Here is a 27,091-nt window from a genome sequence, read left to right as displayed (position 1 = left end):
AAAACTACACACGACTAGATGGATCGCTAGATCAATGTATCCTAGGTTCTCCCTGTGTTAGCTTTGTTCCCGTTTGGATGCTTTATGCTTCTCCACAAACAGAGCTGTGTCCGATTCATAAACTGCACAATGACATTCCGAATTTGAAGGTTCAGATGCCAGAACCGGGACACACACAAGTTCACTTTTAAAGAAGTTATTTACCACGTTTCATTGAATAATAGCCCATCTCGATTGACACGAAAGCTCCCAGGCATTCCCAGACAACAATGAGAAAAATAAAATAAATTTCTAGTTTCAGATTTATGTGAATAGAGTCCCCCCCCTTTTACATTGATCGAAACATATCGCAAACAAAAAAATTGCAGTTTTAATTCGAGTGAATTTCTTTTTATCGTTCGATTATAGAAAATTACATCTCTCGCATCTCGAGATTATATATTTTATCTCTTTTTCATTCAAGAAAAATAAATAATAAACTTCCAATAATTAAAAATAATTTTGATTCATTAATGTGATGCAGTTTATTAATCGTAAAAAAATATGAATTTTTAAAATTAAGCGTAATCTCGGAAATAAATCGCGTTTTGTATAATTAAAGAATTATCGCCTAATTTCGACGCAAGAAACAACTCGTCCCGTGTTTGTCGAATAATTATTTTCGATAGAGCGGCACAGGTGCTGTTATTCAGACAAGTCAATCGTCGCCGGTGGCAGCAAACCACCGACGCTTGTGTTGCGCAAACATTCGCGAGGGCCTACACATAATGATTGCAAGCCACCAACTATAACCGGCACCGGTCCCTCGCAGGATTCGTGTTTGCGTATCGATTGCACGCACGCACAGACATAGAAATCATTCGTGACATCGGTATTTCCCGATAATGCTATTAATAGCTATTACTAATTAATTCTTAGTAAGTTCTTTTTCTATCAACTTATACCACGAGTCATCATCTTAATAAAAACTTTATTTGATACATATGATACTTGATTTTCCTATCTCATGCTTCTTTTACGCAATATTTTGCGTATAATGCAGACAATATTAGAACTAATTGCAATATTATGAAAATTATAGTTTTAGATACGCTAACAATAATTAACTTTTATTTATAATAGACAAAAATGATTGCAAATGAATCTAACGCGATAATTGTACTCGTTTATGTATGATTGCAAAAGTGCGCGCAAATATTATTAAATTCGCATGAATGAGTATTTTGCAATTTACGTCGTGAAAGTTTGACCGCGACGCATCATTTCACGACACGCGCGTGGTAATTCGAATTAGGTACAGAATTTCTCTCTGAATTCGCTTGATGAAAAAGAGTGTCGATCGTCGCGACCCTGAGCAACCACTTGACGCAGGTAAATCAGTTTTTATCAAACTGAACGATCAATGAACCGATTTCGTTCGACATAACCATCACGCGACCGATCTCTTTATGCGGTATATGATTCATTATCATTGAATGGAATATAAGGAATATTTTAACAATAATAAACATTAATAGCAACAAATAATAAACAATAATAAACATAAATATTTCAACAATAAAAATATAAATTTTCCCTTGTGAATTTTTTAATTCTCAAATTTTTTCCGAATTATTTTAAACGTATAAAAAAATTATAATTTATACTACTTTGTTTCACCCAAACATTAATATGAACCTTATTTTCATGATCTAAGTATTTGTCGCGAAAACGCATTCATTAAATAAATAAAAATTTATAATCTGCACATATACATACATATTGTTATGTGAATTTTGATATTGTCTTCACATTACAAAAAATTATATTATCTATTGATGATATTTATAATATGAATATTGCTGAAATGCATTACACTTTCTTCAATAACATTTATAAACATACACTTTCAATAATAAATAAATTTAATCTGAATAAATTAAATTTGAATAATTTGTGAAAGCGATGATTTAAATGTATAAAATGAATTTTAATAATTAGTGGACCTTTCTCGAGTATTAAAATTAATACTGATAATTCGAACATGTATTATTAATAAATAAACATCAAATAAATATTGATTAATATAATACAACAATATAACCAAATATAACAGAACCTCCATATAAATGAAATTATATATATTTTCAATAATCCGATTATATTTTTTTAATAAATAAAATTAGTTTCAATTGTTTGATGGCATTACCAATAAAGAAAATTAATTTAATTTCCTCGTACGTTTAATAATGGATAAAACTGATATTTATAATCATGTCAACATATATTTTCAATAAATAAATTCATTATTTGTGTGAAAAATACACTTGTCGAATAAATAAAATTATCTTCAATGAAATGATTATATCATTCTAATATACAAATAAATAAAGAAATATATATATATATATATATATATATATAATTTTGTTTGCTGACTTTTTTTCACTAACTTTAACTTCGGATCACTATAGTCTGAGCTTTTCTGATGAATACTGATTCAGGCTCTCTTAAAAATACATTAATAAATTTATATTGATCACACAAATAACATTAATTTAAACCGATAAGAAAAAAGTGTATGCTTTTCAGAATTAAATACTTTTATAAATATTTCATAAGTTTATTCTTTCTCATTTTAAGATAATGGATTTAAAATAATTAAAGTAGAGACAAGAGTGTTGTAAAATTTATAATTGTTTCATTTCTCGCTTAGTTGAAAATATTTCTAACACACTATAAATATTGTAATAATAAATAATACAGAGAGATTCTTTGTATGTGTGTTATTCTTATTATATTTCACAATTTTTTAAATTTAGTAGTTAACAATATTATTGTATATTAATACAAATATGTTTTTAAATTTTATACAAATAAATAAAAATGAGTTAATAAAGATAAAAAATGATATATTAATTTGAATTAAAACTCAAACTCATTTATTAATTAGAGAGGAATGTTCCATAATTTTATTACTCATTATTTTTGCATTAATCCATTACCTTAAAACTCTAACATGAGCAATAAAAAGTGATGTGACTCACCATAATAATATGATGATTATAATAATATTGATACGACTCACAATCAGCATAACTCAAGTAATATGTACATGACGTGGAACTCGGCTGCACTACCGGAAGTTGATCTGCAAAAAGAACATAAAAAAATAATTTTATTAATTTGCTAATTAATAAAAAGTATCAAAATTAAATTACATTAATTTATACGCGCAAGAACCAAATTTATTATCTCATTGTCGAGGTGAGAATATTAAAGGAGATATATATATTTTGCTTTTTATTACACATCGCAATTCGTATATTCGAGACAACAATGTTAACTTCCTGTCAAGACGCGATGAATACGTGACTCGACGATGCTAAATCATCCCGAACAGATGAATAATTAGTCACAAAAGTAACGTATAAATGGATTTACTCACCGCAATTTTCTTTTCGCTCAATTACCGCCGGTGTCAATTCTTCGCCGAACACTCGAATACAAATCACTCGGAAAAACGCGGTCAATTATAATTGATCAATCGCCCGTGACTTTATATGACTCTTATTTCGGTCCGATAAATAATATTCGCGAACGAGATCGCACGTCACTTTGCAACGACACTCCCGATTTTCACGGCGCCAACTTCAATCAACCATCGAACTCGCGGCAAGAAAATGCAGGACGATCGAGTCAAAACAAAAATCTAATCCACGCTATTCGTTATTTCGTATTCCCGATCAGTTTTACGCGCACTTTAAACGATTTTAATAACGTAAAATACTGTTAAATTGCCCACGACACTTGGGCTGCGGTCCGAAATGCGCTTACAGTGCTGATGGTGCCAACAGCGCCAAAGATCGGTCCAAAATCATAAGCGCGCTTAAGCATGATTTATTTCGGAACGCTATATAACGCACTCAAAATTCAAAATCGCATCGAATAGCGAGCATCCTCTGCTTGTCAATAATAAATATAAGGTTAAGAAAAACAAAATGAATAAAGAACAACGAATTATTCTCACTCAATTTTTAGAATTAGCTTGTGAATCTTCTGATGAAGATTCACTATCTTTTTTTTATTTATCTTCCTCTAGCGATGAGGATGAAATACAAGCTGCAATTGCTGTCCAGAAATGTAAAAGATAAAAACAGAACAGATTTCGTTTAAAAAATTATGTTGAAAAAATTGTGCCTAATTATACTGCTTTAGAATTTGAAATGCATTTCAGGTATATATTTAATTGTAAAACTTTAAAAATTTAAAAATTTAAAAATTTAAAAATTTAAAAATATAGTAAAAATATATATATATATATATATATATATATTTTTACTATATTTTTAAATTTTTAAATTTGCTTGCGTTTCCCGCGCTTATAACGTCGCGCTCACGGTGCCTTACCATTCAACTATGGGCAGCGTGAGCACGGAAAGTATGACGTCACTTCGCTACGGCAGGCACACTCAAGCCATTTCGGAACGGCCGTAAGTGCGCCGATAGCGCTATGAGCACATTTCGGACCGCAGCCTTGCTATGCTCGACTACGTCACTCGAAAAGACTAGTGATATATCAAAAAGCGCGGCAACTTCGCAGCGTAAAAAATGTGACGTCACGAGTCTCGTCGCTTTTCTTTACCCCTGTCGCTCGGAGAAAGCTGAAAAAAAAAGAAATATTATATAAACATAGTAATAAAAATACTGCTCTCCCTCTCTCTCTTTCTCTTTCTTTTTCTCTCTCTCCCACCCTCCCTCCTCTTTTCGCTCTTTTAAAAAATATATCGAATATTTGACGTGATAAGATAATTGAATAATACATATGATACTGAAATATGAGAATCTAATGCTGTTAATTATTAATTGCGCCCCATAATTAATACAACGAACTATGCGTATCGATCGCGAACAAGCAACGCGTCTTAACAAATAGAATATATCGACGGGGACATTCCGTCGTTTATTCGATACGTACCGGTTACGGGATTTCGTTAATTATAGCTGTCCATGCTAATTAACGGCGATGCTCCATCGTTGTTGCAGGCGGGACTCGATTACGAAAATGACGAGAGAAACGATGCGAGATGCGTTTCGCGCGAAATTGACGTCTAGTGTCCTACGTCACGGGTCCTACACGAGTAAAAACAAAGCCGTCCCCTAGCGAGTCGAATGAAAACTCTTATCACATATAATGTCGTATCTTTCCGAGCTTATTACGCGCGTTTTAAACTATTTCAGTAACGCGTGACACGCATTAAATCGCCCATACACACATACACGTCGCACACCTACGACGCTCGTCGCTCGACTACGAAAAAGCTAGTGATAAGCACAGGAATTTCGCCGCGGTAAACAATGACGTCACGAGTCGCGCCGCGTCTCCGAACGCCCATCGTTTTTTGCGCGGAATTTCGATTATGAAAACGGAAAGAGAAGCGAAGGTGACATAATTCGATTCTATAATACTATTCTATAATACTATTGATGAATGAAAATATTATAGATATTAAAAAAGGTACGGATTTTTTTATAGGAATAACCTAAACAAATTTATATTAAAATAAGGTAAAATATTTTTATATATTAAAATGGAATAAAATAATATATGTATAACTCATTATTCTATTATCTCTATTATTCTATACAATTAACATAATTCATTCTCTAGTTCCTATAATAAACAATTCTCGGAATCTACCCCTTATAAAAAAAAATATTTCTATTAAATTTTATATATTCTATGAATATTCCGTTCCATTATATTCGATTCTATTGATAATATTATTGATAAATGAAAATATTATAGATATTAAAAAAGTACAGATTTTTTATAGGAATAACCTAAACAAATTTATATTAAAATAAAGTAAAATATTTTTATATATTAAGATGAAATAAAATAATATATGTATAATTCATTATTCTATTATCTCTATTATTTTATACAATTAACATAATTCATCAAAATAATTCATTCTCTAGTTCCTATAATAAACAATTCTCGGGATCTATCCTTTAAGAAAAAAAATTTAAGAAAAAAAATATTTCTATTAAATTTTATATATTCCACTTAATGTTACATATGCTTCGATTGTTCAACCTGAAAGAACTAGCCTTCTGATTGGCCAATCGGAGACGCTTTAAAGCACTGATAATACCAAGTGGAACACAGCATATATTATATCCATATATTTTATGTTCGCGAGACTTATAATATTACAACCTTTTCTCGTCGAAAATTAAATGTTGCTTTCGAGAATCATTCGTTACATACAGTGATTTTATTGCCATGTTTTATTCAAGTTGAAGTACGCCATATTGGTGAAAATTTTATTTTAGATCAGGCCGGCGTCTCTGGGCGTCACGCACGTCACGTGACGTCACTGACTCTTGTTTGTTTGGTTTCGGGTGATACGTCACACGCGCGCGACCTTGCTCGTAGTTCGTTGTCTTAAAGTAGTACGACACGTTCAAGTGACACGTCTCGTCGTGATTGCTCGTATTAAGGGCGTGGATTTCAAGTGAACATAATTGCGTGTAATTTGAAGCGTACATAATTAATAATATCGCAATATAATTAGCACTCGACATATTGTAACATGTCGGCAAGTCAAGTGACGCGTGAAGTCAGTGTCGATGTGAAGTTACCCGCGTACGATCTTGAATTTTTCCACAAGTGTATCAAGTCCAACGAACGGACTGGAGTCGTGCGTGTGAATATCTCAATATTACGTTTGTTTATCGCTTAGAAATACGTCGAGAATGCGAAATGTGAGATGTCACGTGCGTGTCGCGTTAATTGGGCGTGTAATCGAGTGCGGTCCGAATCTTTCATGCATCGAGCGAATGTAACCTGTATCGTGAGTGCCTGGCAAAGTGGCGGACTGCACATCCTTCTGTTCTTTACCCGTCAAAACACATCCAGAGGAAAATAACGACGGCGACGAGAAGGAAATTGCGGTGAGTAAACTCATTTATTCGTTACACTCTTGTGATTAATCGTCGAATCATGTCTTATCTAATTCTGCTATTGTCTGTTGTTAACTGCGATGGGCAGTTTGCGCAATATTTTTGTGTACAATAGACGATATCAGAATTAATACGATATAAGAATTACGCTTTCAAATACGTTAACAATAATTTTTATTACGTGTGATAAATAAATGCAGGAGACGAAAATAATTGCAAGAACCTTCAATTATATTTGCTTATATATGTATGATTACAAAAAAAATGCGCGGGAATATTCAATTTGCATAAATGATAGACATACTGTTTAAATGCATTACACTTTTTTCTACAATATTTTGTATAAGTACGCTTTTAACGATAAATAAATTTATCCGAGTAATTTATAAATTCGGTGTATTTTAAATGTATAAAATGAGTTTCAATGATTTGGGGACTTTTCTCGAATATTAAAATTAATACTGATAACCGGAGCATGTATTGTTAAATAAATAAATTCGTGTCATCGAATAAGTATTAATTAATTCGTCAATAATCAATGACACAGCAGTGGCTCCAAATAAATAAAATTATACGTATATTTTCAATAATCCGATTATATTTTTCCAATAAATAAAATTAACTTCGGTTATTTGACGGCGTTACCAATAAACAAATTTAATTTAGTTTCCCTGAACACGTTTATATAATGGATAAAACTGATACTAACGTATTAACGTACATTTTCAATAAATAAATTCATTGGTTACTTGTATGAGAAATACATGCTTGTCGAATAAATAAAATTATCTTCAATAAAGCGATCGTGCCATTTCAATATATATATACAAAATTAATTTCGTCTGGCTGACGCTTTTCCAATAAACAAATTTCACTTCAAACCACTGAGGCCTGAGCTTTTCTGATGAATATAATAAATACTGATGGCTCTCTTAAAGGTATATTTTCAATAAATAAATTTACGTTGATCACACAAATAACATTAGTTTAAATTGTTAGATTGTAAGTTTAAATTGTAAGAAAAAAGTGTATGTTTTTGCAAAGTTAAATAGCTTTATACAGTTATAAGTTTATTCACATCTTAAAAAATTATTAATTTAAAATTAAAATCTAATATTTTTTCTTTTTTTAAATTAATTAATTTTTAATTAATTTTTTAATTAATTACAATAACAATTTCGTTCTATTAAAATTAGATTAACGACGAGTATAGAATACCACTCATTGGTTTAATCCCTGCATATAAATTATAATTTATAAATTTATAAATTTTTCTTTGCTTATCCCTAAAATTGAATAATGTTTATTTCAATTTTAAAACTCGTTTGTACAATAATTTGATATGTAATAATAATTTAGAATTTCTTTCGAGTCAATATACTCTTTCATATTTGAAATTTAATTCTCACTTTTTTTCACATGTTCCTTCTAAGTTTGATGTCCCATGTCATTTCTAAATATTTTGCTATATTAAAATAAAGTATAGTTTGTTTTTATTAATTATCACTGAATAATAATTTTTTTGGTAAAGTTTATGTGAAGGTTTGAATTATGTAATAATAATAATTAGTATTATTAGTGCTAATTAATGCGAAAAATTTATATCAATATCCTAATAAAAACTTATTTTGACATTTAGTTTCACAGGCACTTTTTTTACAGGCAATTTTTTTCATATAGTAGACAATATCAGAGAATTAATACGGTATATTATTATAAAGGAGCTATTTAATAATCGCACGGCGGAAACAAACATAATCTTGAATGAAATGTCCAGATCACTCATACTTGAATCAGAACTGCTCCACTGGTCGAGGGATCTATCATTGTATTTTACCCTAATAGATCAGCCCTGGCTGGTGATCCAGGCAACCCCAATCTGTGGCATCCAGATAACGCAGATCCGCGGTCGCCCGTTGCGGATCGTTATTTTATTCAATTCGCGCGTCCCTTTCCCTAACCCCCTTTGCCCTCGTTCGGACCGCGCGATTTTAAAAGCGCGGCTTGCTCGCGTGCGCGACACGTAACAATGACACCCTCCTTTTCGATTGGCCGCAGCCCCTACACCTACAGACAGTGTATTCCGGTGTATCCAGGATAATGGCGGTTCTGTCGAGACCCTTTTTTAAAGACGCGCTGTTCTTTTGCGAGCACGATCTAAATTAATCGACGGTCGCGTTTCTATCGAGATTTTCGCGTCCAACGCTTTAATGACAAATACAATATTTGTTAAAATAGAGATAATGACAACAAATTAAAAATTCTATTTTAGCTAGAAAGTTAAAATTGTATCGTCAATTTTTTTTCGAGTTACTCGTAATGCAAATATATTTTTAAAAATTTAACATGCTCACAATTGTGTAATAAATACTGTATTTAATAATATAATTAACGTAAAAGTGTAAATAAATATAAAAACATAATCGTAAAATTACAGAATTAAAATATAAGAATATAAAGGAAAATTATCTAAATTTTTATTTCTTGAAAGAACGTGTTTTTGAAAAATGAATTGCTTAAACGTGAAAATGAAATTTATATTTAGTGGGTGAAACAGTATAAAATATAATTTTTTTGATCTAAATAGAGATATGGAAAAAAACTCGATAATTAAAAAGTACATAAATGAGAGACTAATAATTTATACTTTTATTTTTAAACAATAAAAATATTGTTAAAATATTATTTGCATTACAGTTTCATTTAAAAGCATAATTTTTATGTATTATTCATTTATTAGAAAATAATCTATTTGATTCGGAATAATTTTTGTTGGTCATTATCTTGTGGTGATTTTCACGTATAAAGTCTTCTCAGAGGTAGATTATAGAACGTGTTTTGTTTCTTTTCTTTTTTTGAACAACAATCTTAACGTAATGTTGTCGTTGTAGGTTCTCGTTACCTTCGATGACTTCTTCAGGAGATGACATTTATATTATCTGCAGCGTAGGATTATTCCGCCCATGTTCGTCAGCGTCTTGTTTGCAAGTCAATGTAATTTTATACATTTTGCATTTTCTACAATCAATACGTAAAAAAAAAAATAAATATATCGAGAAAGAAACTTTTTTTAAATAATACAATTATAAATATAGTCATAAAACGATTAATTTAGATCGTGCTTGCAAAAGAACATCGTGTTTTTAAAAAAATCTCGACAAAAGCCCACTATTATTCCAGATACACTGTTTGCTAAATCCTTAGCTGCATCATAGCTAATATTGAAAATCTCGCGACAAAGATTAATTTTAAAAGACATTACTCGTCGTCAATATTTCTCTACTTTATGAAAACATACACGCGAGATTTATCTCACAATGAGACTTGTAAGTCTCGCTTGTCATTCGATCTTCGCGGACATTCTCGGTGACCCAGGAAAACACTCGACATCTCGGAGAACGTTAGCCAAAGTCCTTGATTCTGTCCAAAGTTCCGTTCAGCGAGATCCTCTCTCCTTCCCTCCTTCGACTAGTCGGACCCTACGATTCGATAGCCCTCAGGTATCTCCGCGTGTCTCCCTCGCGGCTCTCGCGTCCGTAGTTTTGCATTATCCCCATTACTGCTGATTCACACGTCCTCCTTTGTGGCCTTTGTGAACCGCGACAATGCGCGACCGGAGCTCTCTTCCTCCGTCTAGCCGCTTCTTCTTCATCTTCTTCTCTGCCGCGTTCTTTTTTTTGCGTCACGAAAATACGAACGGCCCCGTAAGAGCTGGGCGGATGACAAACGACGGCATACCCCATCGACTCGATATAATATGCGCCGGTCGAACTTGGTCGAGGATCGCTTTGACCTCGTCCTAGTCGATCCGTTTCCTCTCTTTTTCTCGCCTTTTCGCCCTACGCTAAGTGCCCGCCGGTCAAGCGAGACCTGCCTTATACGGTAGCATTAAAATGAGAGGGAGAGGGAGAGGAGGACCGAATAAAAGCTGTAGCGGACTTATTCACACGAGCAATGTTCACACAAGCCGACAATTTGTAATAGAATTGTATAGTTTACTACGTTTCTTTCAGTTGTCACGATACAGCTTTTCTCTCTGGATTCACATATGTGTTGTTTGGAAGTCCAGTCTGGGATAAAAGCGCTTGCGTTGTATTGTATTTGTATTTTTTGTCATTATTTTTATGCCATCTTATTTTCAGTTTTATTATTTACATGTAAATATTTTATTAAGTTATTTATTTAATTTATTAATTATTTATTTAATTTATTAATTATTTATTTAATTTATTAATTATTTATTTAATTTATAAATTATTTATTTAATTTATTTAAATTTTTGCAAATTGTATGTTTAATTTTTTATTTAATATATTAAATATCTGATTTTTCATCCCTTTCGAGTCCGTTTATTATTTTATTTATTTCCATTGAAGCGTCTTGGTTAATTAACAAACTAAAGAATATCGATTTAAATGTTAACACAAGCTATACAAAACATTATCATTTATCTATCATCGGTTAACGTCTGACGAAACGTAACGGCTATCGCAATTGGACGCCTCCAGCGCGAATTATCGGACGAATAAATCAAATTAATCGACTCGAAGTAGTCCGCTTCCTCCGTTTGAGCTCGAAGCACCTCGCTTCACCTCTCTTTACGGGGCCCCAGTCGCGTTCCAATTAAGCCACCTTACGTGAAAGTACCTGGTGATCCGTCGCATTGTGGCCTCTTTGAAGTCGGCCCGGTCCGTTTTCGGATTCCGCTGGGGGAAGCGGGGGTAGACGGGAGGTCGAGGAGAGGCCTCAGCGGGAATAAAAGGTGGGCCGAATAACACCAGTGGCCTGCGGTAGACACCCACTGAGAGTTATTAAACGACCTACAATACTTGTTGCCGCGTCACCCATCTCTACCCGGCATCCGTGCGCGCCCCCGGCATCTTCAGAAGCCGTAATCAAATTCGTGGGGCGATAATTCGACTCGAAGGATGCTTTGCTGCAATGATAGAGAGAGCCGCGAGATCTCCGCCGGCCTTTCTCTCGCTGAATGCCGACTCTGCACTTTGTGTTCCTTCTCTGCACGTCGCAGGTTCATAAGACCTGCCGATCATACGCGCGCTACAGACCAATCAACAAAGCAATTGACGAGTCTCTCTCTCTCTCTTTCGCTCTTTCTCTGTTTATAACTTCGCATAAGAATCATCGGCAGACGTGGTACATAATTATGGAAATTTGTGTCTCTTTAAGCGTGGGAAAATCTGTCAATTATTTATGATTGTTGATATCGTTCATTACTCAATTCGATTTATTATAAAGATTATTTTTGTTCTCTCGATTTAGTAACCACTTACTAATGATCGAGTAATACAATTTTCAGTTTAAATATTGTTAGTTTTTAACTTTGAAATGTAAAAATTAATTACGTTGATTAAATTTGAAATTTATAGGAGCTCGAGGTTTATAAATTTCGAGGTTTAAAAAATAAAGTCGCGGAGATTTTAAATTTCTGCCATTCAAATTTATTGCGAACGACACTTTCAAAATTGCAAGGTCGCGAATCGTTTGCACATAAGAATCATCGGCAGACGTGATACGTAATTACGGAAATTTGTGTCTCTTTAAACGTGGGGAAATCTGACAATTATTTATGATTGTTAATATCGTTCATTACTCAATTCGATTTATTATAAAGATTATTTTCGTGCTCTCTCGATTTAGTAACCACTCACTAATGATCGAATAATACAATTTTCAGTTTAAATATTGTTAGTTTTTAACTTTGAAATGTAAAAATTAATTACGTTGATTAAATTTGAAATTTATAGAAGCTCGAGGTTTATAAATTTCGAGGTTTAAAAAATAAAGTCGCGGAGATTTTGAATTTCTGCCATTCAAATTTATTGCGAACACTTTCAAAATTGCAAGGTCGCGAATCGTTTGCGCCACTTTTAGCCAAGGTTTCTCGTTTCACTCGACGCGCGACGTAATATCGAATTAACGTCGTATTAATGATGACAGTTAGATGATACAGCGTGGACTTTTGACTTGTGTGCGCCCCGCGTATACCTGAATAAATTCTCCACGCTAGGTAGTCGAGAAGGAGGGGAGTAATTCGTTTTTTCTCTTTTTGAGGACAACAATTACCAGCTAATTCGCCCGTGCGATTTCGAACGAAAGGATCGCGACGCCGAAGGACGACGACGACGACGATTTCCAGGTAGAATTTAATTCGATACCGGGGGAGGGTGAGAGACAGGGAAAGAAAGAAAGGTGCGGGGACACACGTTCTATTCTCGAATTCGACTGCGACAGCCGTAAAATGGAGAAAAGGATGTATTGTGCGCGCGCATTATGGATTAACGCGGACGATGAACAAAGAGAAAGTGCGTGCGTGTGTGCGTCTGTGATGCACACGTGGGATAATATCCTTTCGCGAACATCGCGCGATATCGACGTTACTAGTGCTATATCCGTTAATTCTGCGTTTATTGCCAATGTCGGTTATTATCGGTTATTTTTGAAAATCGTCTTGTTCGTGGTGTCTCTCGAAATTATCGCGCTTGAAAATGTTTCGAAAGCCGATTATTTATAGGCTCAACAGGAGATGTGTGAATCATCGCCTTCCAATAACTTTAATTTTTTTTCTTGAGCCCGTTTATTATTCTGCTTACTTTGTTAATGCATGTTAAATTATATATTTTTACAGTAAATTAAAAATTAAACACAATTCGCGAGAATTTTAGTAAATTAAAATTCACATAAATAATAAACTTGAAACTAAAAACGAAATGTCAGAAATCGCATAAAAATAATGATAAAAAATAAAAATATAACGCATATATTTCTGTCTGAAATTGGTCTTTCTTCAATGATATATAAGCGTAAAAAATTAAAATATTTACAGCCAAAATGTCAAGAGAAAATTAAGATTATTGTTAGTCAATGATTATGAATAATTCCAATATATATCAACGAAATCCATTATGTAGCAGGTTAAAATTTTATTTTAACTATATTCTTCTTGATGTTTTCCAAATGTCATAAATTTTCATGAATCAGTGGACCCATGAAAACGAGAATACGATGCATGTTTCATGATACAATTTTTACGAAATCGAAAGAATTAATTAACAGTTGCTGTATGAATAGAATGTTACATGTAAATACTTTTAAATATCGATATTAGAACGATGTCACAAATTGTGAAACATTTCTCATAACTCTGGAGATTAATTATGATTGATATTACTTTCTTATAATTTTTTTTAATAACAATATTTCGCAAGTCGCGGTTTTTTGACAGTATATTTAAATATAAAAATAATCTTAAAATTTTCTAAAAAAGAATATTTTTTCAATTTTTTACAAGTAAATTAAAATTAAATTGTACAAATTTTATTTTATATATACTGATGAATTTCTAATAATTTTTATTGTAAAATTATGTTTTTTATTTATAAAACTTAATCTACATACAATTTTCCCTTCAAGTATGTCTCCTCTACTATATAAATGCACAACAAATTATTATGTAACAATTTTCATTATATCCGCTCAGAAAAGGTTTTAGTTTATCGATCACTCGATTGTTTATCGCAGGATTTGTCTATTCGTGTTCCTGTCGGGAAAAGGGTTGACTCAGAAAAAAGGAAATAATATTTCGCCTAGCGCCCCTTCCGGGTCGTCTCTCTCTTTATCTCCCTTTTTTCGCATTCAGAATATAAAGGAGTAAAGGCGGAGGGAACGGGAGATCCGGGGCAATGAATGAGAAAAAAGAAACTCAATCGATCGCGACGGTTCGAAGGAACTCCCGATGTGTCATTGATCGAAATGGAATCATCGGCGTGCGTTTTCTTCAGCGACAACAATACGAGCGTCGATCGCTCAGAAGGGCTCAAAAAGCGCAGGTAATGCCCGTCGTTGTTTCCTTTTCGTGTTTCCATCATCGGAAGTGATTGACGAACGATTTTGGGACCAATGTCGGTTGCCGCTAACCACGATTTCTTATTTAACTAAATAAATTGGAACTTGCTGTGAGACAAGTAACAAATTTAACCATCACTGTAAATAATAAGTAAGAATCTTGGGACGATAAGATATTAAGCCCGCGATTTTTATATTAAAAGTGAGCCTTGTAAATCGTAAACTGTGTTGCTCTATCAAATTATATGAATTAAAAATATTTTCAAACCTAAATAAGAGAAAGATAAAAATAAACAGTATTTATAATTATTTTCATTAATTTCATAGCAATTAAATTTTTTAAATAAAATGTTTTTCTAGTTTGTACAGCAATCACGTAATTTATTTTAAATTTTGTTTTTGCTTTAACTTTCATTATCCCACTATGTGTTAATTTTTAAATGACTAATTGGTTTCATTTTTTATCCTGCAAATTTTGGATAAAAATTTGTGGTGGACTTTTTATAGTTTTTAATATCACGCGTTCCGGTTTAAAAATATCCGACTGACATATTCTATTCACGTGGCAACCATTAATTAATAATTAATCTTTTCGATTTCGTAAAAAATTACATCGTTCATTGCACATTTTACACTCTTGTTTTCATGGATCCATGAAAATTCATGACATTTGAAAAATATCAAACTTTAACTCGCTACATAAATTGGCTGTAAAGTCAATGAATGCGACTGCAAAATGTTTCGTCGAAAATTCTACCCGGTGGCGTGATTAGTTCCGCGATCGTAATAGGTGGTCCGCGCCGGCAATTTCGGCGGGACCGACGGCGGCCTCATAATCGAGAGTATCGTTTAAACAACAAGTCGATCGATCCACCGATCAGCAGAGTTCCGTTTCTTCGACGCGAATGGAAGCGGCCCGTTTTGTGGGCCTCACTCGCGATAATAATAACAACAACAACAACGCCATTCTCTCCTCGCCTTCCTTCCCGCGTTCAATTTTCTCATTTTCTTCGTTCGCCGCCGCTCTTTCGAGGCAATCGTGACTGTGCGCTATGATTGTTCGATCTCTTTCGATCATCCGCGTTCCCAGGTGGTCGATACGACTACAAACGATACGAGCGCGTACGCACCCGATATACAGGGTATCGAGACAGAAGGAAGCGAAGGCGCGTCTCCTCCCTCCTACCTTCTCGTCCTCCTTTTATTCCCGCCTTTCTTCTCGATAATGAACGTCCGGGCTACCGAAAAGACCGCATGGCATATGGTTGCCAAAAGCGGCTACCGGCGCGACTAATATCCTCCGCGATTTTGCCGCGAATCGCTATCAGCGATACTACCGTTCATCGATTTCACTCTATCGAAGATTTCAAATCGAGACTGTCGGATTATATTTCGCTTGCTCACGGAAAAAGAATTTCTTCAATTGATAATTTATTTAAATTGTGTGAAAAAAAATTTGTCTTGTCACATAAGTTGACTTATTGTTAGTCTTAACCAAGATAGGAATTTTGTAATTTTTTTATTCTTACCTCATTTTTCATTATTTTATAAACGATTCGTGAAGCGAAACGTTTGTACTCTTTAATCATAAATATGATATGTAAATTCAATAAGAATTTCGCGACTGTTAAATTTATGAGTGCCAATATATTGCACGTACACTCGCAATTTGTTCCTTAAACCTACTTTTTATTTCGTTTACTTTTTATAATTTTTAATAATTTAGGTTTTGACTCAAATAATTAAAAATTAAATCGAAATTGGCTCGTAAGAGCCAGTACGGTAGTTCGGAAGGAACAACACTTCTTTTTTTTTTATTATTGGTTTATTTCAAAATTAAAATTACAGTAATAAAAAAAGAACTTTTGATCCTTTCTCAGCGCGATATTAACAATATATTATAAATTATGACGCATTACATTGTAAAACTTTATTTCTCGACGCGCAGATGACGCTAAATTGCATCCCGCGAAGATTTAGCAAGCTCTTACGTGCCAATTTCGATTTAAATTTATTTTTGAATAAATAAAATAATACGTAAAAAATTTTTTTAGCAACATTACAATATATTTAAGAATACATTCTCTCTCTGAAATTTAATGGTGTAACACATTCTAAACTAAATTCATTAATTTATATAACGCATATGTAAGCACTCGATTTTAAAATACACCAACAAATAAAGAGTTAATCGAGCTCGCATTCGACGAGGGCGTGCATAATCACCTTTTGCCCTGCTCATCGCCCCAGGGGAGAAAGAGAAAGAGAGAGAGAGAAAGAGCGAGATAGAAAGGGAAGATCGGGGGACACTGGGCACTGGAGTTTAATTTAGTGTCCGAGTGCATGCGGCCTCGGTATAAATATTTTTATTTATCCGAATGACGCGCCGGGCCGCGGAAATAAGCCGGTAATTTACGTTCACGAACGGGGCGGGTGCTCTCCGGTGGGAATTTTTGGGCGATTTATGGGATTCCGGCGCGGCGCGGCCACGAAAGCGGAGAATTAAGGAGGCACATTGTGCATTGGTGTCGCCGGTGGCGAGCGAATCATCCGATAAAAACGTGGATTAGGATGCTCGCTAGAAACCCGTCCCCTCGCGTCTCTCTTTATCTCGCTGGCCCCGCGATTTTTGTCTTCGTCCTTTAATCGAGAGGCCACTTTTGCCAAATAACAATCGGCGATCAAGTCGATTCAGGATTAGAATCGATGACTTGTATTTCCGGTAACGAAGCGCGTCTCTCCTCATTTATTAAGAGATGCATGTGGCACGTGCTCGCGCTAATTTGCATCGCGCATATTTAAAGGGATACCCGCTTAAAAGCTGTAATGAGTCACGTACGCGAGGAGATATCCAATTTTGTTGTTTGCACACGTGATTACACGACGCGGCGACCGTAGAGTCCGCCATGTTGTAATGCCGTTTATTGAGAGGCGTTATCTCGGACGCATATACGTAATTAAATTGTTTATACGAGCGATTACAGCGTGCGTATAGCTTGTAAATTGCCGGCACGCACGTGCGATTGTCGACAATTGTGCGCGTATACGTGCACGGGTGCGTGCACGCGTGGACGCGATATAAATTCGCGCACGCACACACACACGCGCGCGCGCGTATGGTCAGTGCATATACGTATATACCGCGTGTCGAGGCGCAACCGTATCGCGACATTATGCGACGGTGACGCGTCGCGTTAAATTCGCTCGTGGATCCCGCTCTCGTCCGCGCTCGTCGGAAATTTATTTGTCGCGTTTACACATGCAACCCCATTGTACGCGCCTAATACACGCGCGCACGCGGGTGCATTACGCGTTTCACGGGGATGATGATCGGGTTAAGCTCGCGGGCGTTGCATTCGAAACGCGCGTTACATTCAGCGAGAATTTATCTATCGCGATGCGCCCGTTGTCCCTGCATTGTTATTATTAATACTAGTATGTGTAATTATTTCTCTCTCTCTTTCCCTCTCGCAAGAGTTCTTTCTCTCGGGATAATTTATCGTGTTGGAAATGGAACAACCATTCGCTGTGAAAAGCTGTGTGACGACAGCTATTCTTCTATAAAGTAGATATTGTAACGAAATTATAATTTATCGATGTAGTTTAGCGTCTTTCTTTTAGAGGGAAAAGGACAAATTTAGAGATTCCTTTTTCATAGAATTTTCCGTGTCCTTATTCGTTTACTTATAATTTAGAAGCTGTCTCAGATATTATTGTTACGAGATATTGTAACTTATTTCAAGTTAAATCGAGAAGATCCTCCCCTAGGGATAAGGAAAGAAAAATGGATGAAATTTGAAACACGTATACCCAATATGTGGGAGAAAATTTCGTTCATTTCTAAATTTCGGGACTGAAATTTGCCGGCGATTTATTTAACGTAAACGCGTTATTTACGAATACGAGAATCTCGGTCTATTATGTAGGATTCCGCTGAAAAATCCTTTCATCGGAAAACGCGAGCAACCGACTCCGCGATCCTTTCACGGCGAAACGTCCGCGAAAATTCGGAATTTTGTCCTCCCCTTCTCTCTCTCTCTCTCTCTTTTTTCGTTCCTCCTTCTCCTCTCGAAACGGAAAAAATAGGGATAGGACAAGGGATGGCAAGGGGAAAAGGAGGGGCGGGAGGGGGGGGAGTAGTTGCCCTCGTGCGTGCACACAATGCACATTTTTCCGGGACGCCGAGAATTCCTTCTCTCCGTTTTCCTCGACTCGCGCAATTCCCCTTTCCTTTCTCCTTTCCCTCCCTCCACCCTTCTCCCCCTTTCCCTCCCCGTTTCTTTTCTTTCCCTGGCTTTTTCGCCGCGTCGAACGAAGGTTGCTCGACTTTTCGCGTGCTTTAAAGAAAATTCACAGATTCCCGAGTCGGCGAAAGACCTCCTTTGAAAATGCGAGCGCGCGCCGCCTCGACCAAGAAAGAAGAATTAATTTCTCGCTGCTTAAAGGCCCACTTTTACGTGACGCTAAATGTCCCGACTTTTGTGATCATGACTGGAGCATTCATTTTTCTGCGGGAATAAAATTTCATCAATTTTTGAAACGGCTAGTTTGCGTTTGTTAAACAAATTAGGCGCGTAATCGGAGAGAGATGATTTATTATTGATCATTTAATTGCTAGCTCTATTAAATTTTTTGATCGAGTTATCGAATCACTCACTTCATTATAATAATTTCAATAAAATATGTCAACTATGATACAATCCGATATTATTTTTATGGAAAAAAAATATTGATCCCACTGATAGGGATGTCCCTTTGGCAGTCAATCTGGCATTTTTAATCACGAAGGTGGCTCTTTTGTCGTTTCTTTTGTTTTCGATGCAATCGCAATGCCCCTCTAAAGATAGAACCATAAGATTGAGACGGTTTCTATGCCATTCTCGTCGTTTTTTTATTAGCGTGCACCTAATTACATTTTCCTCTTTTTCTCCCTCCTTTCTTTCTCTTTTTTTTTTTGCTTTCTCCTACGTTACGCGACGATTCGATTCGTCGTTCCTGAATGCCTGTGCCCTGTACTCAATAAGGCGCGCGCTTACCGTTATTCGAAGGGGAGAGAGGAGCCCTTGGCTCGCCTCTTGTCGGTAATTATTCGCCAAGTGGTAATAAATTGAAAGCCAGGCAGCGATAAGGCGGAGCCGGGAACGCGGCGGTTGCCTTCGAATACTGCCTGAATGCCACGAAAGAGCGCAGCTTTTTCCCGAGCTAAGGTGTCGCCTTTAGGTTCGCGAGGGGAGGAGGGAGGAGAAGGTCCCCCGAGGATCTCCGAATCAAGAATATTCCTTCCTTTATTTGCGTAGAACTTCAATAGGACGAATAAAAAAAACCAGGACTAATCCGAAACGAATGACATCTCTTTTTTGGAATGCTATCAATGCAATAATTTTATTGGGTTCTCTCGTTGTCTCTTTCTCTGCGCGATTATTTTTCTTTTTCAAAGAGGAACCTTCAAGAATTTTAAGATTTATTTCGAAAGCGCCTTTTTCGAATTATTATATTTTAATATAGCACGTATTGATCTCTTTATGTACGATCCCGATTGATTCGAGCTTTTCAAATTTTATTCTCGCAGAGCTACTTTGAATCCCCCAAGATTTCCTCCGCTAATAGACATTTGTTTGTCCGCGTATCGCAATTCGCGCGGAGAGACTTTTTTTTTTTATTTTCTCGTCGGATTCTATTCTTGCGGCCGGTCGGTCGCCCGGAAAATTCACTCTTAATCGAATTATTCTGGAGCGAGCGAGCGATAAGCTGCGTCCCTGCGCACGATACTCGCCTGAATGCGTCTAACTAAAGGCGGAGAGACCGCCGCCGCCGCCGCCGCCGATCAAGAGAAATGGTTTTGGCATGCAGATTCGAAGCCAGTCTGTCTCCCTGCTTCCCCCTCCCTCCCCCCGTCGCCTCCCACCCCCGCCTCCCATCCCTTTTTGCGACCCTATGCAAGGTGTTTTGTACTCGCATGCGAGCTCGCCCGCACGGAAATCCGCGACGTGTCTCGCTTGTAGCACGGCCGTGGGCGTGTAACGTAACACGCGTGCAAGTACTGGCTCGAGTAATACAGCGGCATTTGAATTCGTCGGGATATATCGTGACGTTGGTTCTTTTTTTTTATTTCATTTTCTTTTTTCTCTTTTTTCCTCTTTTTTTCTTTTTTTTCGTTCGATCGCGTGGGTTTCCACGGCGATTTTGTCGCCGTTCGATACGCAACGCAATCAGCAATCAGCTCATGAACACGGATATTGAAAGGGTGGACAAGGAAAATTTAAATCCAAGTTTGATTTCTAATACAGCGTCCTACACGAGGACGTTTTGAGATGATTGTGTTATTTATAACACGTATTCTCGGGTCTCGAAGATAGCTTTCGTTGTTGGCTGCGACGAAAAATTAATATTGTACGCGATATACATGTAGTAGAAAATTAGCACGAGAGGAAGAGTTAAAAAGATTTAAGGGGTTATACCTAGTCAGCAAGTCGAAAAAAACGTATTTTTGGGGAATTTAAAAAAAAAACTGTTAGGTATTTTTATTTCATCAATTCTTTATCATAATATATATCTATCAAAGAAGTTTTCATAATTTTTTCAATTAAAAATATCGAGAAATGTAGGCACAATAGCTATTTTCCAGAGGCATCCTTTTTCGGAGGCGCTTGGCGGTGAGCAAGATTGCTCGGAGCTGGATCATCTGAAATAAAAAATTCAAAAGGATTTAGCTTTCGTATGAATTGATCTAGTCGGTGAACGAAGGATTTTACAAAAAATTGATTTTTGACAATGTGACAGACGTTTGACGCAAAAATACGAATTTTTCGTGTTAAAACTTTTCTTCGTTCTTTTGTTAATAAAAAAAAAGGTTTCATCAAAATTAAAATCCCTTCGTTCACCGACTAGATCAATTCATACGAAAGCTAAATCCTTTTGAATTTTTTATTTCAGATGATCCAACTCCGAGCAATCTTGCTCACCGCCAAGCGCCTCCGAAAAAGGATGCCTCTGGAAAATAGCTACTGTGCCTACATTTCTCGATATTTTTAATTGAAAAAATTATGAAAACTTCTTTGATAGATATATATTATGATAAAGAATCGATGAAATAAAAATACCTAACAGTTTTTTTTAAATTCCCTAAAAATACGTTTTTTTCGACTTGCTGACTAGGTATAACCCCTTAAGAGATAAATCGAAAGCACTTACGAAAGTGATCTTGTTAGAGTCACGTTAGTATAATAGTACATTTGAATATCCCAAGTCCTAACTAAATAACTGTTTAGGAGATTAAACACCGCAGGTGCACTCGCTCAATGTTCTCGTAGACGCGAGACAGGTCGCATTATCGTCCTTCCTTCCTTCCTTCCTTTTCCACGAGTGGAGTAGCGTTGAGCTTGATGTATAGCTTTATAAATGGCGGATTTACATATTTTCCGCGTTTAAACGCGCCCATCGAAAACTGGCACGTGTGCAGCCTAATCCCCCTTGTCGAGCAGCGAAGGCAACCAGGGAGAATCGCAATTATCAATCATTTCCTTTGCATGTACCAGCTTGTATTTAATTTTGCTTACAGACTCAAGTAATATACTCGTTGCGACACTTGTAACACTTGCTTAATTAATTTAATAAAAAGCAAATGATCGTTTTTAGCCGACGAATTTTTTAAAATTGACGCTCTCGGTCAAGATCTCCTCCGAGATCTCCTATTCGATACAGTCTCTCGATTATTCGGCTCTATCATTCTACAGTAAACGCATTTATCAGATCTCGTGAAAGTTATAGGAAGCGAGGAACGAGTTAGCAGCGGTGCTCTCTTGGTCGGCTTTACGACGCGATTTTTGCGACAAAACGTTCCATTTGCCCCGCTGTATCCTCAATGACGGCGACGTCTCGATTCTCCACTTTGCTCCTCGAGAGCGCTTGTCGAAAGCGGAAACTTCGGTGCTTCTTCGACATAACGACCGAGAGAACTCCGGATCGCAAACGAGCTCTCGTTGGGAAAGAGAGAGAAAGAGAGAACGCGTTCTTCCGGATCATTTCCGCGAGTTAACCGCGAAGCGACTCTCTCGAGGCTTGCCATCTCTGTGACTTGGCACACAACCGGTTACTATTCACCCTGTCGACGCGCCCGACGAATTCCACGAGTCTCAGAATTATCGCAAAAAGTAGGAAAGTAATCCCATTGAAATCATTTTGATCGGAGTCGATACGTGTAATAACATTTTCTATCCCCCTCAGTACTTTAATAGTTTTCAGATGTGCTCTATCATGCATCATGTATATCTATTATTTTTAAAATAGTAGCATTAATAGTTTATTTATTTAAAAATTTGATATTTAAAGGGTAGAGTCGCGGATACACGAGGCGTGTTATATCGATTAGATCGCTTCAAGCGACCGACGATGGTAAAGGCCGAATCTGCATGATTCTGCGCTCCGCGGGGATTAGTTCCAGAAAATCGGCGTCAAAAAAAAGGTCACGGTACGTCAGCGTAATTAATGATCCGACCGGTTGTTTCAGTCCCCGGCCGAGGAAAGATGGCTCTTCAGGGCCGCTTCTTGCCCGCGTTTGCGCGTTCCGCGGAAAAACATCGTTTACCAGCATGAATCGGCATCGGCGACACGTGGATCGAGACCGTCCTATCCGGACGCGCTTAATGCGTGTACACAGAAAGATCGATTAGTCACTTTTATAGCGTACAATGTGAAAAACTTGGTAAAAAGTATACGTTTTATTTTAGATTTATAATTGATTAATTTTATTTACATGTTTTTTATAATTTATTTTATTTATATATTTATTTATTTATTTTATTTATATATTTATTTATTTATTTTATTTATTTATTTATTTATTTTATTTATATATATATATATATTTATTTATTTATATTGATTCATTTTATTTATTATTTCATTTATTCTATTTATGTTTTATTTTAGATTTATAATTAATTTCTGTTTTACATGATCATGCAATATTTTTAATTTCTTAATAATCTAATAATTAATTTGTGTTAAAGATGCATATAATTGGAGCAGGATGCTACGAATTTCAAAATCAAAGCATTTGAAGATTTTGAAATTTTGAAATTTTGATTTCTATTGCGTCGGCAGTTTTTCACATCCAGATTTCAAAATTAAAATCTGAAAACTCAAACATCTTTATTAACAACGCGAATCTCTCTAATCTCTCTATTTATCTTTATCCTTTGAATAGATATATCGCGCGAGTGATGAATGCAATTTATCCCGCGATGTTCTCGCAAATACGAGCTATGACGGACAAACACGAGTTCAGTTCTCGCGAGCAACGAGCCCTTGCGAGATGCGCTCGCGACAATGCGACACAGTTAGCGTACAACGTCCGATACACAACTGGGGGGAAGGGAGGGGGAGGAGGGGGATGCGAATGTCGGTGCGCCTGCATTATATAATGACACGGAATGGATTAATCCTCCACCGGGCGACGCGACGCGGTGGCAACCAACTCGGTCCGGGATAATAGATATGCTTTTTCTTTGTTTCGCGTATTCGTAATGGCCGCCGCGCCTCGCAAGAAAACGCGGAACACCGCGAGCATTATGCGAGTCCGCCGAGAATATAAAGTCGGGCGAATGCTTTTCTCTTTCTCCCCGAGTTCGTTTTCCACCCCTTATCCCTCTCCTCCGTCTCGCGAGACGCGCACATCGGCCGCTTTTCAGACTTTTTTCCCTACCGGATGCGGAGAAGCGCGGCGCGCGATCGGAGACAGAGGTTCATGAAGATCCGAGGGTGTCCCGCTTTACAATACCGGCTGCGAAAGGCGTTGCTCTTGGAGGAGGCTCCGGGCATCGCGCATTATTGCATCACAAGCATATTTCTCGGTTAAGAGAAGAAACGGCGGGAGAAATGTCAAAAGTGAGAAGGGTCTTCATCCGAGCATTCACGACATTATACCTTCAAACAATTTTTATGATTATGATTCCTCGACAGCCTGCATTCTCTCCAAATCCATATCTTGGGCGCCCAAACTACGGAGGGAATAAACGAGCGAGGTCTTTAATTATTCCGCGATTCATTCGCGATTCATTTTTGCTTCGCGAAAAAATAAGTCAAAGTCCAAGTTCGCAACAAGGTCTAGCGTACGACAGGCCTCGCCGAGATAAATCGCGTAAGGTCGCGCCGCGAGTTCGCAAGAGGCATAGAAGGCGCATCGAGGTGGCGCGCCGCAATCGAAAGGATCTTCTCTCGTCGAGGATCCTGGGAGGGTCTTCTTAACGACCGTATCAATTCGCATTTTCTCCCATTCAGAGAGCGTCCTAATCCTCCCCGACTCGGCGGCGTTACGCGTCTTATGTATCGGCCGTTTTGCCCAGACTTTTATGCTTATCGCCGATACCTACGTAGAGCATAAATCGTGCTCTCCGGGGTCGTCTCGCCTCGCGCGACGCGTAGCAACTTCGGGAAATGCGCCGACGATTTACGCGCTTCTTCCCCTTTCTCTCTTGGTGTTATTTAAATGAAGTGCTTCATTCGAAGACGCAGATTATTATTATTATACGTGTACGCTTAAAATAAGTATTCATGGATATTGAAATTTATATCATGAGTTTTTATTTCTCTAATTACATAAAAAAATGAGGAAATGTTTTCTCAAGCTTTTACAACTAAAGTTTCTCGCACGATTTTTTTTGTAACCATTCGTATTAAATGCAAATCTACTAAATCCTCTCGGAAGGTGTGTCGAGGATAAACGAAAAGTAGCGCGATAAATCTAAAGGACTAATAAATCCGACAGACGATTCTTGGTGACGAAAAATGTCAAATATGATTCGACGAAGCCGTTAAAGTACCGGCAGTTTCGTGACAATAGTTACAACGCGTACAACACATAATCTGGCAGAGAACGCGTCACGCGCGCGTGCACGCGTGCTCTCTCCCCGCGTTATATCCCCCTCGTCTCACCTCACCCGCAATCCGACGTTCGTGCGGCAGGTACGTGTATTCGCTCCGACACTCATACATGCCCGCGAATGAAGTCGTTCGGACGTACGTGCATGCACACGCACACCCGCGTATACACATCCACACATTTATACACTCGCAAAAAGCCAGCAACCATTCCACCGAGTTACAGACGCAGAGCCTGTTTGCAGGGTTGAGTTGATACAACATTAACAACAAGTCGTTAGATAGATGAGGTACGCACCGGGGTTTGCTGTTGAGTGTAGGAAGGGAAGAGCGGGAAAAGGGGATATGTAGGTGGTGGCTGTGGAGACGCGAGTAACGGATAACACGTAGGAGGAGAAGGAAGGGGAGGAGGAGAAAGCAGGGGGTTGCGAGTCGCACAGGAGGCGATGTCGAAGCTGTTCGCCTACGCGGAGGGTGGTGGAACCCGGAGCGATGTGGAAAGGGGAGGGAGTGCAGCGCGCAAGAGAGGAGGAGGAGGAGGAGGAGGAAGAGGAGGACGAGGAAGTGGAATGACGATGGAGGTGGAAGAGAGAGTGTCACAATGGTCGCTATGGTAACGCCGCGCTAACGCTCAGAGAGAAAGAGAGAGAGAGAGAGGGAGAGAAAGAGAGAGGAGAGACAACCGAGGGAGAAAGGGAGAGAGAAGCCTCCGACTCAGGGACTCTATTTCCATAATCTGCCGCTTTGTCGATTCTGAATTATGCGACTACGCTCCTCCCCACCCCCGCCTTCTTTCCCTTCCCGCGCATTGCGTTCCTCTTCCTTCATCCCCTTTCCCCGCCATTCCCCTTCCCCCTTCCCCCTTCTGCGACGGCGACACCGTCTCGTTCGCCCCTGAACCAAGTATCCGATTATTTGCTCGAAATCGATTTCACGTGTTCGGCCCGCTTTTGCATTTGTACAAGCGCGCCCGTACGGCGAACATCGGCCATTGTGCCCCCGACGTCATGGGCGTTTCGCCCTTCGGGCTCGTCCTCGTCCTTATCCTCGTCTTCATCCTCGGCTTCATTGTTGCTCACCTTCCGTCGATTTGTGACGATCGGCATCGAATTTCTGCTCGGACTCTCGCGCGATCAGGAGAGCGAGAAATCCCTGTCCCCCTCCCTCCCCTCTCTCTCTCTCTTCCTCCCTTTCTCTTGTTTGACTTTGTATCTTGTGATCAATCAGATTTATAAATCATCTTCATAAACCTTTAAACAGCATCCTCGCATTGTTAAATCTTCAATATACAAGACATGACTTTCTATATGAACTCTTTCGCTCTTTTTCGTCTTTATAGTTTTATTATATTCAAGCTTTTTAATTTTTGGATCCTTGGATTTTTATTTACTTGAATCTT

The 27,091-nt window shown here is 37.3% G+C and overlaps 2 long non-coding RNA genes across 2 annotated transcripts in view; one reads left to right on the top strand and one right to left on the bottom strand.

The window, feature by feature from the left end:
• Nucleotides 1-3,059: 3,059 nt before the first annotated feature.
• LOC145968826 (uncharacterized) lies at nt 3,060-4,463 on the bottom strand. The gene is made up of 3 exons (XR_014437877.1): nt 4,390-4,463; nt 3,428-3,941; nt 3,060-3,130 (listed from the first exon to the last, which is right to left on the bottom strand). It is a non-coding gene; the product is annotated as an uncharacterized LOC145968826 (long non-coding RNA).
• Nucleotides 4,464-6,379: 1,916 nt separating this feature from the next.
• LOC145967831 (uncharacterized) overlaps nt 6,380-27,091 on the top strand; it is a 54,505-nt gene continuing 33,793 nt past the window's right edge. The window contains exon 1 of the long non-coding RNA XR_014437569.1: nt 6,380-6,942. This is a non-coding gene — a long non-coding RNA (uncharacterized LOC145967831). The remainder of the gene's footprint in view (nt 6,943-27,091) is intronic.

The sequence above is a fragment of the Camponotus vicinus genome, unplaced genomic scaffold, assembly GCF_025532165.1.
Source record: "Camponotus vicinus isolate PSW18456_S1 unplaced genomic scaffold, iyCamVici1.0 SCAF_3, whole genome shotgun sequence".
Classification (NCBI taxonomy): Eukaryota; Metazoa; Arthropoda; class Insecta; order Hymenoptera; family Formicidae; genus Camponotus; species Camponotus vicinus.
The sequence above is the reverse complement of the archived record's forward strand: the minus strand, read 5'-3'. Positions and strand labels throughout refer to the sequence as shown.